A 15615-nucleotide genomic window follows, 5' to 3' on the forward strand; every position below is an offset into this window, starting at 1 on the left:
CCTATCAACAGGTCTAGAGAAATGTGTCACGGTCTGGTAAGTAGATGTATCAGTTTCATAAGGACAAATTATAAATGCCGTGCAATTGCAATAACCCTTACTTTAAAAAAAGAAGTGACAGAAGCGGAATACTCAATTAGAAAGACATGCAAGCCAGAAAATTCTCACATGCCAATATTATCTCATTAAAGCCTTGCTTAAAAATGGCTTTAACACGCTCTCTATAAATAATATTTTCTGTTTATTGTCTCTGCATATTAACTAGCACTTTCGGTAGATACTAAAATGTCTTTAAAAAATCATTCAACTTAAACAGAATTGAATGACTACCTCATGATACATTTCACAAACAAGCAAAAATCAAATACTGACATTCTCCTCCTTTCCAGAAGAAGGTCTGTCTCCCACAGCATCCTCCTGGACACTGTCTCCCACAGCATCCTCCTGGACAAACTGGCTGCCCGGGGCTTGGATGGGTGGACTCTTCAATGGGTTAAAAACTGGCTGGATGGCCAAGCCCAGAGAGTGGTGGTGAATGGGGCAAAGTCCAACTGGCGGCCAGTCACTAGCGGTGTTCCCCAGGGCTCAGTTCTGGGGCCGGTGCTGTTCAATATCTTTATAGACGATCTAGACGTAGGGATTGAGTGCACCCTCAGTAAATTTGCAGGTGACATCAAGCTGGGTGGGAGTGTCGATCTGCTGGAGGGTAGGAAGGCCCTACAGAGGGATTTGGACAGGTTAGACAGATGGGCCGAGACCAACGGCATGAGGTTCAACAAGAACAAGTCCCGGGTCTTACACTTCGGCCACAACAACCCCATGCAGTGCTACAGGCTGGGGGAAGAATGGTTAGAAAGCGGCCCGGCGGAAAGAGACCTGGGGGTGCTTATCGACAGCCGGCTAAACATGAGCCAGCAGTGTGCCCAGGTGGCCAAGAAGGCCAATGGCATCCTGGCCTCTATTAGGAATAGTGTAGCCAGCCGGTCTAGGGAAGTGATCGTCCCTCTGTACTCGGCACTGGTGAGGCCATACCTTGAGTACTGTGTCCAGTTCTGGGCCCCGCACTTCAAGAAAGATGTTGAGGTGTTGGAGCGAGTCCAGAGGAGGGCGACCAAGCTGCTGAAGGGTCTGGAGGGTCTGACCTATGAGGAACGGCTGAGGGAGCTGGGATTGTTTAGCCTGGAGAAGAGGAGGCTCAGAGGTGACCTTATTGCAGTCTACAACTACCTGAAGGGAGGTTGTAGTGGAGTGGGAGTTGGCCTCTTCTACCGGGCAACTAGCGATAGGACAAGAGGACACAGCCTCAAGCTTTGCCAGGGGAGGTTCAGGTTGGACATCAGGAAGAATTTCTTTACAGAAAGGGTTATTAGACATTGGAATGGGCTGCCCAGGGAGGTGGTGGAGTCACCATCTCTGGATGTGTTTAAGAAAAGCCTGGACATGGCACTTAGTGCCATGGTCTAGTTGACAGGGTGGTGTCAGGGCAACGGTTGGACTCGATGATCCCTGAGGTGTCTTCCAACCTGGTTGATTCTGTGATTCTGTGATTCTGTCTAAATGCCAGGTCAGTCCATTTTCTCCAGAAGTGGCAGTTCTGTAATGACGAAGGCAAGGAGAGAGCTGATCCTTGGTGTCTCATGGGACACTTTACTTCCTTTTTTCTCATAGGAAGATGCATTAGTGGTGGCCAGGTCCAGAGGACGCTCTGCTCTGTGTACTTGTGTCACAGCTCTGACCACTTCTGCTTAGAAGCTACACTGCCATTTTCTATACTAGCTAACGTACCCCATGGATGTTACTTCCATTCCTAATACTTTTGTTGTGTGCTGCAGGTGACCAATGCACTGATCAGAATAACCAGGTCCACATACCCGGGTTTAGGAAAGCAGTGACTTGCCAGAGAGGAGCAGGCATTGATCCTAATTCTAGCAGTTGCAGCGAAAGCTTCACCAAGAACTAATGTTGCATTGCAGTGTGCTCAGATGCCAGGGGATGTTCAAATTGAAGCTGACAGCACAATCTTAATCCTGCTTCCCTGCGCATCTGTATTGCAATAATGTAGACTGTAATTACATGATAACATATATTTGCACAAATTGATTTGATAGTATACAAATTTACTACAATCTAGATACATGTGTGCAACTTTCCACAACCAAGAGACATATCAAGGTGTATTAATACTAATTTGAAGTCATGGCAGTCCACAATATTTCTACTGACATATTGGTTACATTCTTTTGAAAAAGTTATTGCTAGGAGCAGCTAAAGTTATATTTACCGTATCTGAGCTCTACACCATAGAATCACACCCTCGGATTCTAAATAGGTCTTTTATCTTTGTTGTTATTGAAGAGAATTGATGAGGGGAAAGAAGCTGCAGAAGAATGCATTTTGGGATTAAGACTGGCTTTCAAAGTATGCCAAGAACACGCATGACCCCATTCCCTGAGTGACAGGGTTTCCATACAGCACTCTGGGACTGTCATCTGGGGCTAACTGCTTGACACAACATGGGGGAAGTGGGTCAGGAGCAGAAAAACCCAGCTACTGCCAACCCTGGCTACCGGCTTACCCCGGGGCAAGTCAGCAGCACTGGAGGGGCAAAGACATAGCTGAAGAGGAAGGCTGCAGACCTCACAAAGAATAAAATAAGTGAAAAAGGTGGGAGGTAGTGTGCTGAATAGTCTACCTTCTCCATATGTCTAGAAGAAAAAAAATCAAGCAGGTGTTTGGGGAAGAGGAATTGCCACCAGACCAGAGGAGAGCATTATCAGAGGAACATGGTCAGTGCTGGAGATGTAGAATAGACTCTACCAGGACCAACATGCTGTTTTTGGAAGCAAGGGAGACGAGCAGAGGGTTATTCCCTCTATGTCATAAATTATATCAAAAGTAAAATTAAACCAACTTTTTTACCCAGGATGCCAGACATGGCACCTGGCAGGATGTCTAACAAAGGCATTATCACAAAGGGCTTCCTTCACCAGAGCTACATTCACACTCACTTTTTAGCTCAGTTAAGTACTGCTTTTCTGAAGTCAGTGGCTGAATAACCCCACTTTGGTCTGCACTGTGGAGAGGTCTCCAAGCTCACAAACTTGATTCCCTTCACAAGAGAGGAATCAGATGGACTCCAGGAATGCACCTAATGCGTGCCAGCCATTCACAGGCATTTAGTTCACTAGACTGGACTGGACCTAGTCCAAAGTAAACCTCTGCAAAACATGTTCGGTGTGGATGTCATGTCCTCAACACCAGCTGTTTTGCTCTTCAGATCCTCTCCTACTGCACTGCACTGCTTAGTAATGTTGTCGTAGCCTCCAGCTACTAGCACAACAGATTATAACCTTAAATCAACAAGCTGCCCGTGAGAGTGCTAACAGTACAAACTCTACCTTTCTGGAGGTGGTTGGAGATGCTGGATCATCAAGTTGGAATGTATTGTCCAGACTTTTCCTTTCTATTTACTCGAGCACCTTCTCCCTACCATAATACAGTCCTCAAGCTATATACAAATTCACGTTACAGGTCGTAGACATTCTACGATGCTAAGTTAAACCCTTCCCTCAGTATAAGATATCCTCTATTTCATTTTCATTCTAAAACTACTAACCAGTTCAATTAATTTAGTTGTGCATGCATGATGAAGAAAAGCAGAATATTGAATAGAAAGAGTTCGGAAAGGGCAGATATTCCTGTTTTCCAACATGCTAAACATTTTCTTGGTACAAGGCCATGTTCTAATTCAACATCTCTTTGACTGGACTTCTTTCTTTTCCTTTTTTTTTTTTATAAATAACCATGACCTGGAGCATCCCTTTAGATTGCAGAATTTGATGCATAGCCAGCCATGCATGTGCAACTGTCCCTAAGAGCCAAGCCTCAGCAGAAAAGCTGGTGTGCATACAATCTTGAAACAAAAATAGCTGTCACATCAGAGCTAATTTGCTACAAAAGAAAGCACTGATCTTCAGTTAGGGAATTGCAAGCTAGTTTGAGTTCAGGATTGTTTAAAAAAAAAAGTCATAGAGACTTGATTTTGTAAAAGAAAAGTGTATTTTTAATCTCTCTAATCTCATTCAATAATGGATGAATTGATTTTTCCTTAAGGCTGAAAGGTGGGGGAGGGTGGAGGGGAGGAACAAATATAGATAATATCAGTTCTTGAGGGTGAAAAAAGTTTTAAAGTCTCTGAGCAACTGGAAGAGGGGAGGGAAACACAAACAGCTATACAGCAAGTTGCTGCTATTACATGTGCTACCAAAAATATGTTAGTTTAACGCTCCCTGGACCAGGGTTTCATTTTACCTCATTTTAGTGAATTAAATCACGTACTACAAAGGAATTTGGATCTGAATTAAAGGAACAAGATTGATATCAGGATGAAAAGTAATGCCCTATTAATTCAGGTCCAGACATTAAAGACAAAAATAAAATTGAATTACACAGTATTCTAATATTTCTGGACTAGATAAAATTGTATATAAAAGCCTTTTGCATGGACAAATGGAGATGGGAGCAGTAATGGATTTTTAAAAGATACAACAAAATGGTCAACATCTACTTTCAGGCACTCAATGAACTGCACAGATGATGTTGACTAAAAAGCTGCTGCTGAACAGATAGCTGTCCACTGGTGCTTGTCTGCACATTCCTCCATCATATCCAAAATGGTAAACTTCTAAGATTAGCTCAGGTCACAGATGAAAATCAGCTGTTTCAAGCTGAATGGTATGAAAAAGGCAACACTGATCAAGAAGGAATAGCACTTTCAAGACACTGTAGTCAAGGCGCAAGCCCCTTTGGCTGAAGGAACACTGTTACAAGTGGGCAGTTCATCCTGGAGTAGAGGTATGGAAGAGACATCACCTAGACTCTTGTCCAATGCTAAGCTGCATGTGATAGTGCTCTTGAGCAATAAACATTTCTCAACTAGTGAAAGAATTCCACCACATGTCTTGTCTGGGTGACAGCAATGAAACAGACCTACACAGTGAAACCACAAGGTTGCATGTAACTCCATGTGCTGCAGCGTTATCTCTTCAGCAGCCCAGGCCATCTCCAGTGCATCAGAGCTAGCCTGTACTCCTTCTCTTGGCTTTCCCATACAATACAAAATCAAGGTACCAACACTCACTTTCAATGACTTGGAGCCAAGATCCTTCAAAAAAGAGCAGCCCTGGAATCCTGGACCTGGATTAGCACTTCTTCTTGTGCAGGCAGAGCTGGACCTTGAACAGTGCCCTTCAGGAGACAGGACATTCTGGGTAGTTCAGTAGAAGAGTAGTTTGAGCTCCACAAAACCAAAGGAATATCACAAATCTCAATTAGTCTGTTCCAAATCCAATATATATTCCTATAAACTGTCCTCTCTGATGTAAACTTTTAATAGTATCTATATATTGGCTGCATTTGTCTTGAAAAATACTGTACAAATACTCCACAGAACCCACTTCTCTGAGAAAACAAGGAGAGAAGAAACAAGAAATGCAAGGTACTGCTTACACTGCCACATGCACCAGAATGAACTTAAAATACTATGGTATAAAACCTATATGGATCAGAACAGTGGAACAGCAAAATGTCATCAACATTTTAAAGGTAATATAATTTGGAGTGCAGAATTCAGTATTATAAAGAACAATAGTCAGTGTATAATATCTCAGCCTTCTCATACACAGCAGACTTTAAAAAAAAATTCATGACTACATTAATTCAAGGAAACTTCCAATATGGAATTGGGAACAGTATCTCAGTGTCCAGAGTCAGCTTTTGGCTCTATTTCTACTAATCATGGTGTTGCAGCTGACTCAGTTTAAACGTATTTCTATAAAGATTCCATAATTTTTGGTGATGTTGCATATTGCATTCTCCTAAGCCATTTAAAAATATTGAACTACAGTAAATACCTAGTGCCTAAAAATAAGGTGCATCATGTGGAACAGCCCTACTGCATCATTGAAATAGAATGTAAAAGTTTTATTGAAGTTTTATTTGTACAGGAAACACAAATATGCACATTTGTGTAATAAACCTAACACTATATTAGGATGCACGTTTGCATATTTGACTGTGTTCTATTTGTGTGTGCATACATGTCTGTGAGATTAAATTTGTGGGTAGAGGTCATATTTTGCAGCAAATTTTTTATTATCTGACCTTAAACAAGATCATCTGCATCTACAAGCCTTGTCCTGCTAGTGTTCTAGAGCTGTGAGGTCTGCAACACTACTACCTGCAGTGTTAAGTGTATAAGCACAATATAGAATTTTCAAATTATTGTAAAGTTATCATAATATACATAAAGCTCCTAGACCCATTAGGACTGATATTCTGATTCACCCACACCTGAGGATTCAAAAAGAGAAGAAAAAAGTCTGACGGTCCACTGTTCAGTTATTCACTGCTCTCTGAAAGGAAATTTGTTTCTAATACCTTCAGGCAACCCGTATGCTCCAAAGTATTATAGTTTATACTGATTGTGGGTAAAACTACTATACTTAGTTAAATGCCTCTCTTTGGTCTAGAAACGAGATGACAATATGAAAACATGCTCTGTCACAAGGTTTCCACTTTTTTATGGTAGTGCTTAAGTCATTCATGGAGTGGAGCGTTTCACTTCTGAAAAAGAAACAACGTAAGTGTAATAAAATAAAAGAAATTAAAAAAAATGGAGAAGAAAAATATTTCATGACTGCTAAGGGAAAGATACATATAACTCTAGATCTGGATGAATATTCAGACTGAATCTTATTTCTTGTTTCTTACAGGAACTCTAAGTATGTTAGAACATTTTTCTGCAAGAACATAACATATATTAACTGGCCATCTTAAAAATTAAAAGCTGAAGTAATAACAACCAAATATTTTCAATTTCATATCAAAAATATTTTAAAATACCTTAGTATAGCAACATTTTTATTTCTCAATTTTTAAAAAGACTTAACAATCTGTATTTAATCTACTGATGCCATTTGAAGCCAAACACTGATCCGCCTGCCAGTTATTCAGCAAAACAGAAAAAGTACTGACCAATTCTTCACAACTGCCATCACACTATGCAAAGAGAGAAATCATTTACCCTGAGTTTGTAATAGTGAAAAGTTGTTTAATATTTTAGTGTAAAAAACTATTGATTTCCATTCTTTTGCATGGATTTCCAGCATTTTATTAACATTGTCTCCAGCAGAGAGAAAGAACTGAACACTACATAATTTGGACCAAATGAGTGAACAAAAGCCAACCACAACAAAGGGATTATTTGTATTGGGCAGGGGGAAAGCCCATAAATCAGTGTGATTCTCTCATGTTAATTTTGCCTTTATTCTTCCCACTCTCAGAACAGACCCTGGACTCCTATGATGTATCATGTCCTTTATATTATGATTTCTCCCAAAGAGGGCTTATCACTTGATCTGTTTATACAGCAGCAGAATCAATCTGATTGATTGACTGGGATTTCAGTGTGTAATTGCAATTAGAGGCTATATATAATTGCACAATATTCACATCAGGAGTTTAGTAGCCCTTTTCCAGGTGCCACTTTACAGACATAGGGTCTCCAACATTGATTTGTATAACATGCTTAGTAAAAAGCAGAAGAGATTTGAGATACCCATTTGTAAGATATCTGAAATCTTGTACTTATTTGTAAGATATTTGAAAAAAGAGGTTGATGGGACAGTTTTCATGATATACCTTTCCCTGGAGTACCTAACCAAGGTTGCACATGTACGTATGTGCATGCACACACGTTGCACATGGCTGGCGCTTTACAGCCCTTTTGTATTTTAAAGGTACCGATAACTCAAAAGCGCAGGAACACTATGCTAACTAACAAGCCTGCAGTGGGCAGAGGTGAAGGTCTAATTCAGATCTACTAATCGCAAATCAGGAACCAGAAGGAATTATTCCTTCAGCACCTGTCAGTAATATGGAGAAAAAGTAAAATGCATGCTCTGAAGGAAATCGGTGGAAGAGTTGTGCAGGAAGTCTTGCGTAGCCAGCAGTATTAGAAAAACATTATTCATATTGCCAAAAATGAGAAATAGTAGGGTGTTTTTAATCACAAAAAGTTTAGCACCTAAGATGAGAAAATCATTCTGGAACTTGTTATGATGGCTGAGACTGAACTGAACGGAGGGCTGAAAGTTGGCACTTGCTTCGGCACCAGTGACTCCAGGGGATCAGAGATGCAGGTCAGACACAGCCCCTTGGCTGATGGAGGCTCCACAGCCTCCCCCCGGAATCTGTTCCAGCACCTCATGTTTCTTATCGGTAGGAACTAATCCCTCAATGTACTTTTTAAATGCAATTTAAGTCCAGCATCTCTTCTCCTGCTCATCATGGATATGGAAACAGCCCACATGTCTTTCCTTGATAGGTCCTGTTACTATGTCCCATTTCCCCCTCTCCTTTTCCCCATGTCGTCTCTTCTGTAGACTGATCAACTCAAATTCTTTCATTTTTCTGAGTAAGTCTTATTTTCAAGACTTTTTCTTTCCTCTAGACACTCTCCAGTCAGACTGCATGTTTCTGTTACAAATGCCATCCAAAACATGCATTCAGTACAGACAAAGAAAAGGCAATCCCAATCAGCAGGAGAGATACAGCTGGTGCTTCAAAATACTGGATTCACCAAAGCTCAACCGACTGGGACAAAACACGGATAAAAACTATGCATGAAAATTAAGAATCTGTTAAACAGACTTGATAAGATATACAAAAGCCACAACTACACTGTGAGAAACAAAACAACTTTGGCAAAAAAGTTAGTAGAAAAATGAAGGCAATAATTAGAAGGAAAAACCCCTGATAATTATGATGAATACAGAATGTAAAGCCAAAGAGAAAAAAGGGGGAAGCATGTAAAAACAGATTATGAAACGTAAAATATTAGAACAAGATGCTGAAGGTGGCAGTGAAAAATCCATGACTGTATGGACTAGAGAAAATAAGAAAGACCTTGAATTTTATTCAAAACTTAATTTAATTTGGAAACAGAACATTTGTTAACATCAACACATAAAAAGCTGCTTTGTTCTACTTTTGGAAAGAATGTCGATCTTGAGATGAAAAGTGCTTCCTAGTCCATCAGCAGCTAAGCATGATCTTAAATAGTATCTATTAGGAATAAATGCTTTAAAATTAGCAGTTCTAAGAGTTTCTTTTGCACATGTCTATCTGGTGTTATAAAACAATAATTAAAAAAAAAAATCATGGAGGGAATTTAAAAAACTCACTACTGTTGTGCTGATATTTAAGAAGGGACACTGTACAGTCAGGTAACTGTATAACATAATACACTTGCTTGATATAAATCCAGACAAAATAGTGAAAAAAATTATACAGGATTTAACTGATGAAGGTTGAAGTGAAAGGGATGTAATTAATGCCAGTCAACATGGGTTTATGTAAAATAGGCCTTGTCAAACAAATCTCATTTTATTCTTTGATGAGCTTACAGAAGTTTGGGTGATAAAGATAAGTGCATAGGTGTAATACACTTAGACACCTGTAATGCATTTGACTTACTAGCGCATTGCTTATATCCTTACTAAAAATGAGTAACACACAGTTTTAACAAAGCACATGTAAAATGGATTGAGAACTCCTTAAAATACCAATTTTAAGAAGTAATTATCAATTAGAAATCATTAATTGGGGGTGTGGAGGTGCTAGTGGTGGCCCACAGGCACTTGTGCACCTGTTAGACCTGATTTCAACGAAATTTTAATCTATGTTCTGAAATTAAACTCAAAAGTATTGCCAAGGAACTTTTGAAAAAATGAAACTAGAAGAGTGGTATATAAAGATGAAGACCAGCAGTCGCACAGAATAATATGTCTCACTTACTAAGCTAGGCCAATTTACTGTGTTGTACCTGAATGCTCAAATCATGTTTAATGACTGGGATTTCTCTGGGAAAAAAAAGTAAAAGGAGAAAGAAAGAGCATGTTCCTGGAAATACTACAGTCTGTTTCTCTTGGCAAATTTACTTTTCTCTGTAAGACTTATGTGAGAGAAGCCAGACAACAGTTTTATAGAAACCTGGGGTGATAATGTAGCATGCTAGGCTCTCGAAACCATCTTTTTGACAATAGTTAAGTAAGCGGGTAATGTGTGGTGAGCCTTCTCCGTTTATTCCCAAACTATGTTCCCTGCTTGTAAGAAATGCCCACCAGACATAGCTTCCCACCATTACACCCGCAGAAGTTACCCAACAAAGGGCTGTAAAATTACTTGTATCACACAGGTTACAAACAGGGACAAAGGCAGAATGAATCTGTTGCAGCTCACTCACTGTACATGCACTAAGTGATTTGTAGTAAAGTCTAAGATAAACCTATGTAACACATTCTAAAGGCACACAGAGAAACTTAGATAAGCACTTTAAAGCTGATGATTTTACCATTTGGTCCAAAGTTCACTGCACTCTGAAACCATTGCCCAGAAAACTGTACCTCTAACTTTCCAGTTACCAAAAAATCAAGAAATTAAGAAAAATCAAGCAGGGTTCATGCACCAAATAGAGAAAATGAACAATAAGTGCATAAAATGCAAAGCATGGTATAGTTATATTGTACATTCCAAACACAAACCACAATAGCAATTATAACACAAAATGCATATTCAATTATCAGCTACAGATTCAGAGCAACAATAAAACAGAAATCACTGTATTTTTCTAGGGATACACAGAGCAAAAGAGCTCAACTTGTTCCTTGTGAAATTTCTGCTGTCTAACATTATGCAATGCCATATAAAATTGGGTGATGGAAGCTCATACAAAGTGCCTGAAATTCTCAATACATTCTCTATCTATAGGGTTAAATAAATCAATTTTGAGGACTCCATCATACCTGCCATGCATGAAATTTTTGTACAGCTACAAATGTGATAGCTCATGCTTTTGCTTCCTCACAGTATATAGCTCCTCCATGAACAGAAAGCATTTAGTGAGCAGAAGAGAAATGTAGACAAGCTCTAATTTTCTGTACAGTGGCAATTGCAGCCATTATGCATTACAGTGTCACTGTGCTCTGAAAGAGTTAACTTTCTAGCTCCTATTCTCTGCAGTGCTGCATAAACACTGCACATTACTCTTACTGAGCATGCTTCATCTTTCCTGTCTCCCCAGTCTTGGGCTGTCAATCACCTGTCAGTCCCTACCACATCAGCACAGTGCGCATCACCAGGCTGTCAGCACAGCAGCTGATGAGACTCTACTAAGAGCTGTCAATCAAACTTGTTTCTCTTATCTGTTCGGGAAATATTTTGTCTCTAAGAAACAAAGAACCCGGGCAACAATGGATCAGAGTCTAGTATTTACTCTTTTACAGGGATCGAAGGCTCTTTAACAGGAAACTAATGTTTTATCCACAACCAGGGAAAAAAAAAAGTCTGCTCCATTAGGCATATTTTCTTTTTTGGTTTTGTTTAAATCCTATTTACTTCTCAACCCAATAAATCAGGGCATAATAAATTAAAGCAAATTTCTTTTTGCTCTCATTTAAAATGAATTTCACAGATTTACTTCTTAAGTTTCTGTTGAATATAATTTAATGCAGTTTAAAACAGGTAGCATCTCTTTGGTTCTGGGAATCTTTCCCTGTCTTTAGGCATTGGAATGTGTGATCTTTCTCTCCGTCTCACCGTAGCCAAAATTCCAGACTAGAGAAAACACACATAATTTACACCTTTGTTACATTAAAATGTCTTTATTTTCTGTAGCATTTCTCATTAAAACTCTATTTCAACACAGAATTTAATAACATGAGTAGGGTTCATAGATAATAGCAGACCAAGAGAATAGCTGAGGGGTATAAGCAAGCAGGAGAAAGACATATTTTCAGTGGATGTTTGAAAGAAGATAGTATCTTCTTTCTGGAATGCTGTACCGGGGAGGAAGAACTGCAGAAGGTAAAGTTCTCACATCTACAGAAATAAAATACTGAAGAAAGACAAAAAGAGCTGCAAAGATGGGCACAGCAGTGATTTCAGGACTGACATAGAATCTCTGCATGAAAAGTTGAGCTGGGCTTTCAAGTGCACATCTATCCGAGGCAGAATAATGTTCTGCAAAGATAACTGGTCTAGGTCGAACAAACCTGGCAATCAAATTAATTAGCAGTGGTGGATCACTGAACTAGCAGACCTCTCCTCTTTCCAGGGCATAAGTAAGTATCTTTACATGCTGGGCCATACAGATATACAGGCACATTTAAAGCTAGCTCGAGTATCAGTACACAGTGCTGTCTCGTGCAAAGTAAAGTAAACATAACCCAATGACTTAAAATCCCCACTTTGACCCATATCTATTTTTCCCTACAAATTAAAGAATCTCAGAGCTGATAATTGAGGAGAAACCTTGCAGACTCAACAGCGAGAGTAGCAAAGGGAAGAAAAATGCTTTTCTCAGTATAGAGAGGAGTGCTGTAAAACACGATAATGTCAAAGGCAGGCCTAAAAATATTTGGTGTTTTTCATAAAGCTTCAGTTTTGGGCCACGAAATTAAATAAGCAGCTTAGCTTTCTGAGACAACAAAAAGTGAGCCTACAACCCTTACAGTTTCTTGGACAGAACTGTATATTAAAAGTTAAAAGAAACAGGAGGCAAGTAAAAGTATTATTTTTTAAAATCTTGTAACACTTACACAATGATTTACAGGCCTGATTCACATGCTGAATCTGAACACTTGCATTGTGTGTGGGATTGGGCTGTCCAGGTAAGAGCAGAGGGCAGAGAGAGCCAGCTGGAAAAAGGCTGCGATAGGAAACCCACAGAAAGGAAAAGTTTAAAGCAAGCAAGGAAAAGAAGCCCCCAGAGGGGTTTGAGGACTGCAGTCAAGATTAGAGAAGAGCAGAAGAGAACATGCAAGTTCCCAGCAGCCTCCCACAACACTCTCGGGGGCTCTGAAGAAGGAACCTGGGGCAAAACACCATGCTTCTCCTTGTCTCCAGCGGCCTAAGGCAAGATTCAGATAGTCTCTGAGAACGAGGAGGGAAAAAGACTGGGAATCGCCATAACCCAGAGAAAAATTATGGCCACGGACAAGAGAAAACTATTTGTCCTTCTCCCCTCCACACACACCCACGAGATTTTTTCTGGAATTTGTTTGCTCCAGAAGAGAATATTTTAGTTCCAAAAGAAGGAAACCATTGCCCAAAAGAAAGAAAATTAGGTGGCAGCCACAACCTATGTCAGAGATGTAAGCAAATCTCTCACAGGCTGAAGCAAGACAAAGGCAGGCAATTTTGAGCTGAATCCTGGAGCAAAGGCAAGAGGTCGGCATCTTTCATCACTTTCAACTCTATGAATGACTTCTCAAAGGATGCCTATTTCTCTTTCCTATGGCCTGGTCTTCATTCCCTCCATTACTGTTTGTGCCTGCAAGTGTAAGAACAAATAATTTGTCTTTTCCCTCTTAGTCAACTCTGATGTTTTTAATGCCCACTACACACTAAAGAGCGTGCATGCTGGGTGAGGAGGCGGGCATCTTGCTTGGGACAGTGTGGATGGAGATCGGGCACTTTTGTTTCATCTCTTCCAAAACTCCGCGCTTGGTGCTGCCACGACTCAGCATACTCTGACTCATCTAACAGGAGCCCCGGCTCACTGGCCAGCGATTGCACCAGTTACTTGGAATAAAGGTACTGGGTGACTTTATGGTCTTTGGGAGATGCCAAGACCCTCTGTAGTCACAACGAAGCACACGTGCGGCTTGGGCGGCCAAAATGGAGACCTCGATCAGCACTCTGTGCTGAGCGAGGACCTGCTACGGGTAGAAGTGATTTTCTGCTAGTTTGCACCCAAAGGGTAGCAGACTGCTCTGTTCTCAACTCATGGACATGTTTTGGGAAACAAACTTCCCTGGTAGGAAGAGAGGGTTGCTCTTAACACGCAACCTCCGCTCTGCGCCTTCCCCAAGCAACGCTGGAGGTGTCCCTGAGCAGGGACTCAGACAACCTGGCACCCCCAAGGCTGCTCTCAAAGCCTGCTTAGACGGCAATGGAAGTCCCAGTCTGGAACAGCTCAAGCATGTTCTTTAGAGTATCACTAAACAAGAGTACTGCTCGTGTCAGAAACAATCACTAATACTGTAGTTCAGAATTATGTAAATATTTACTAACGAAGGAAAGAAAGCATGAATGAACAGAAAGAGCCTTATATGCTGAGCTTTAATTCCAGATGCTGAGAATAACAACACTAAAAGCAACAACAGTTTGTGCAGAGGTCAGAAATTAAAACCAGAGGAAAAATCCTGTGTACTAATGGCTTCTAAAAATGTGCTCACCATAATTTGACCTTTCAGTCATGCTTATCAGTAACAATGCTAAGAATCACAGTATTGCCCCGTACCAAACTGTCCCAGTTACAGATAGCACAACCATTATCAAGCATTTGTGACAACAGGAATATTTTACTCTTTGACAAATTCTTTCATGTGCAGCACTGTTTTCCAGAAACACAACTCCCTCTGATCTAACTGGACACTAATTGCTTTTTTGCTGATGTATCTGTGCCTTCTGGACTGATAACACAACTAGCAAATCTGATATCTGACAAGTTGACTCAACCTAATCAGGACAGATCAGCTGTTATCAACGTTGCTACAGGCTGTAATTTGAGGACCTTTACAGAGTTATCACTTGCTTTGAAAGGCAAGAAACTGTAATTCTGTCAACACTAATCCCAGAACGTGCATTCAAAGTGTCTGTTATTTATTCTCCAGGAGAAGGTAACACTTGTCAAATAAATACCTGAGATAATTGATAAAAGGAATTAGAAGTATGTGAGTGATACGCTGACAATCAGTCACTCTCACAAAAAAGAAGAACCTCTCAAGATTCAGAACACTGAGCAGAGAGCACAAGCTGTCACCGTGAAGCAGGGGTCACTCTGAATAGAGTGAAACAATTGGCAAAAGAGTTTTTCAATGTTTACTTATCTCTCTGTTGCTTAGTGCTAAAGCTGAGTGAATTATTCCCTTCAAACAATTTGTTCAATGAATTTTACCCCTTTTTCCTGCTCAGCATATGTGGGCAATGGATACCAATGCCATCAGATTCAGTCACTGCTTCACTTTTATTCAAGCTTGCATTTAGTGCTTGATTGAGAGTATTCTAGACCTCCACTGCTGTTCAGACAATATCCAGGGCAAGTCCTTGATGTGTGCAAACAGCATAGATCCACACAGCTGCTGGAATAATGATGATCTACACCAGCAAGGATATAGCTTTTGGTATTTTTTTTCTGACCCCTGTTTAAATCTGGAAGCCCTTCCAGCAACAATACTGAAATTTGCTACAAAGTTCCCTTTTGTGAACAATTTTGCCCACAAGACTCAACACTTGAATGTTTGCAGAAACCAAACTAACAAAGAGTGCAAGCACAGCCAAAGCAAATTAATTTAAAAATTCCAAAGATTATATTGTATTTTCCCTACCTCACCAGGAAATAATTTATTTTCATGTAATAAAATTCAGAGGAATTCCACAAAAAAAAAGGATTCCCAACCCATGCAATTCTTTAATTGAACTTGATGGTCACTGAATACAAACAAGTGACTTTGTCATCGCCAGGGTTGCATCTGTCTCTTACAGATAAAC

The 15615-nt window shown here is 40.1% G+C and overlaps 1 protein-coding gene across 10 annotated transcripts in view; it reads right to left on the reverse strand.

The window, feature by feature from the left end:
• Positions 1–15615, reverse strand: part of LDB2 (LIM domain binding 2) — a 228100-nt gene that overhangs the window by 133425 nt on the left and 79060 nt on the right. The gene's annotated exons all lie outside the window — the stretch shown is intronic.

This window comes from Nyctibius grandis, chromosome 6 (assembly GCF_013368605.1).
Source record: "Nyctibius grandis isolate bNycGra1 chromosome 6, bNycGra1.pri, whole genome shotgun sequence".
NCBI classification, from domain to species: domain Eukaryota; kingdom Metazoa; phylum Chordata; class Aves; order Nyctibiiformes; family Nyctibiidae; genus Nyctibius; species Nyctibius grandis.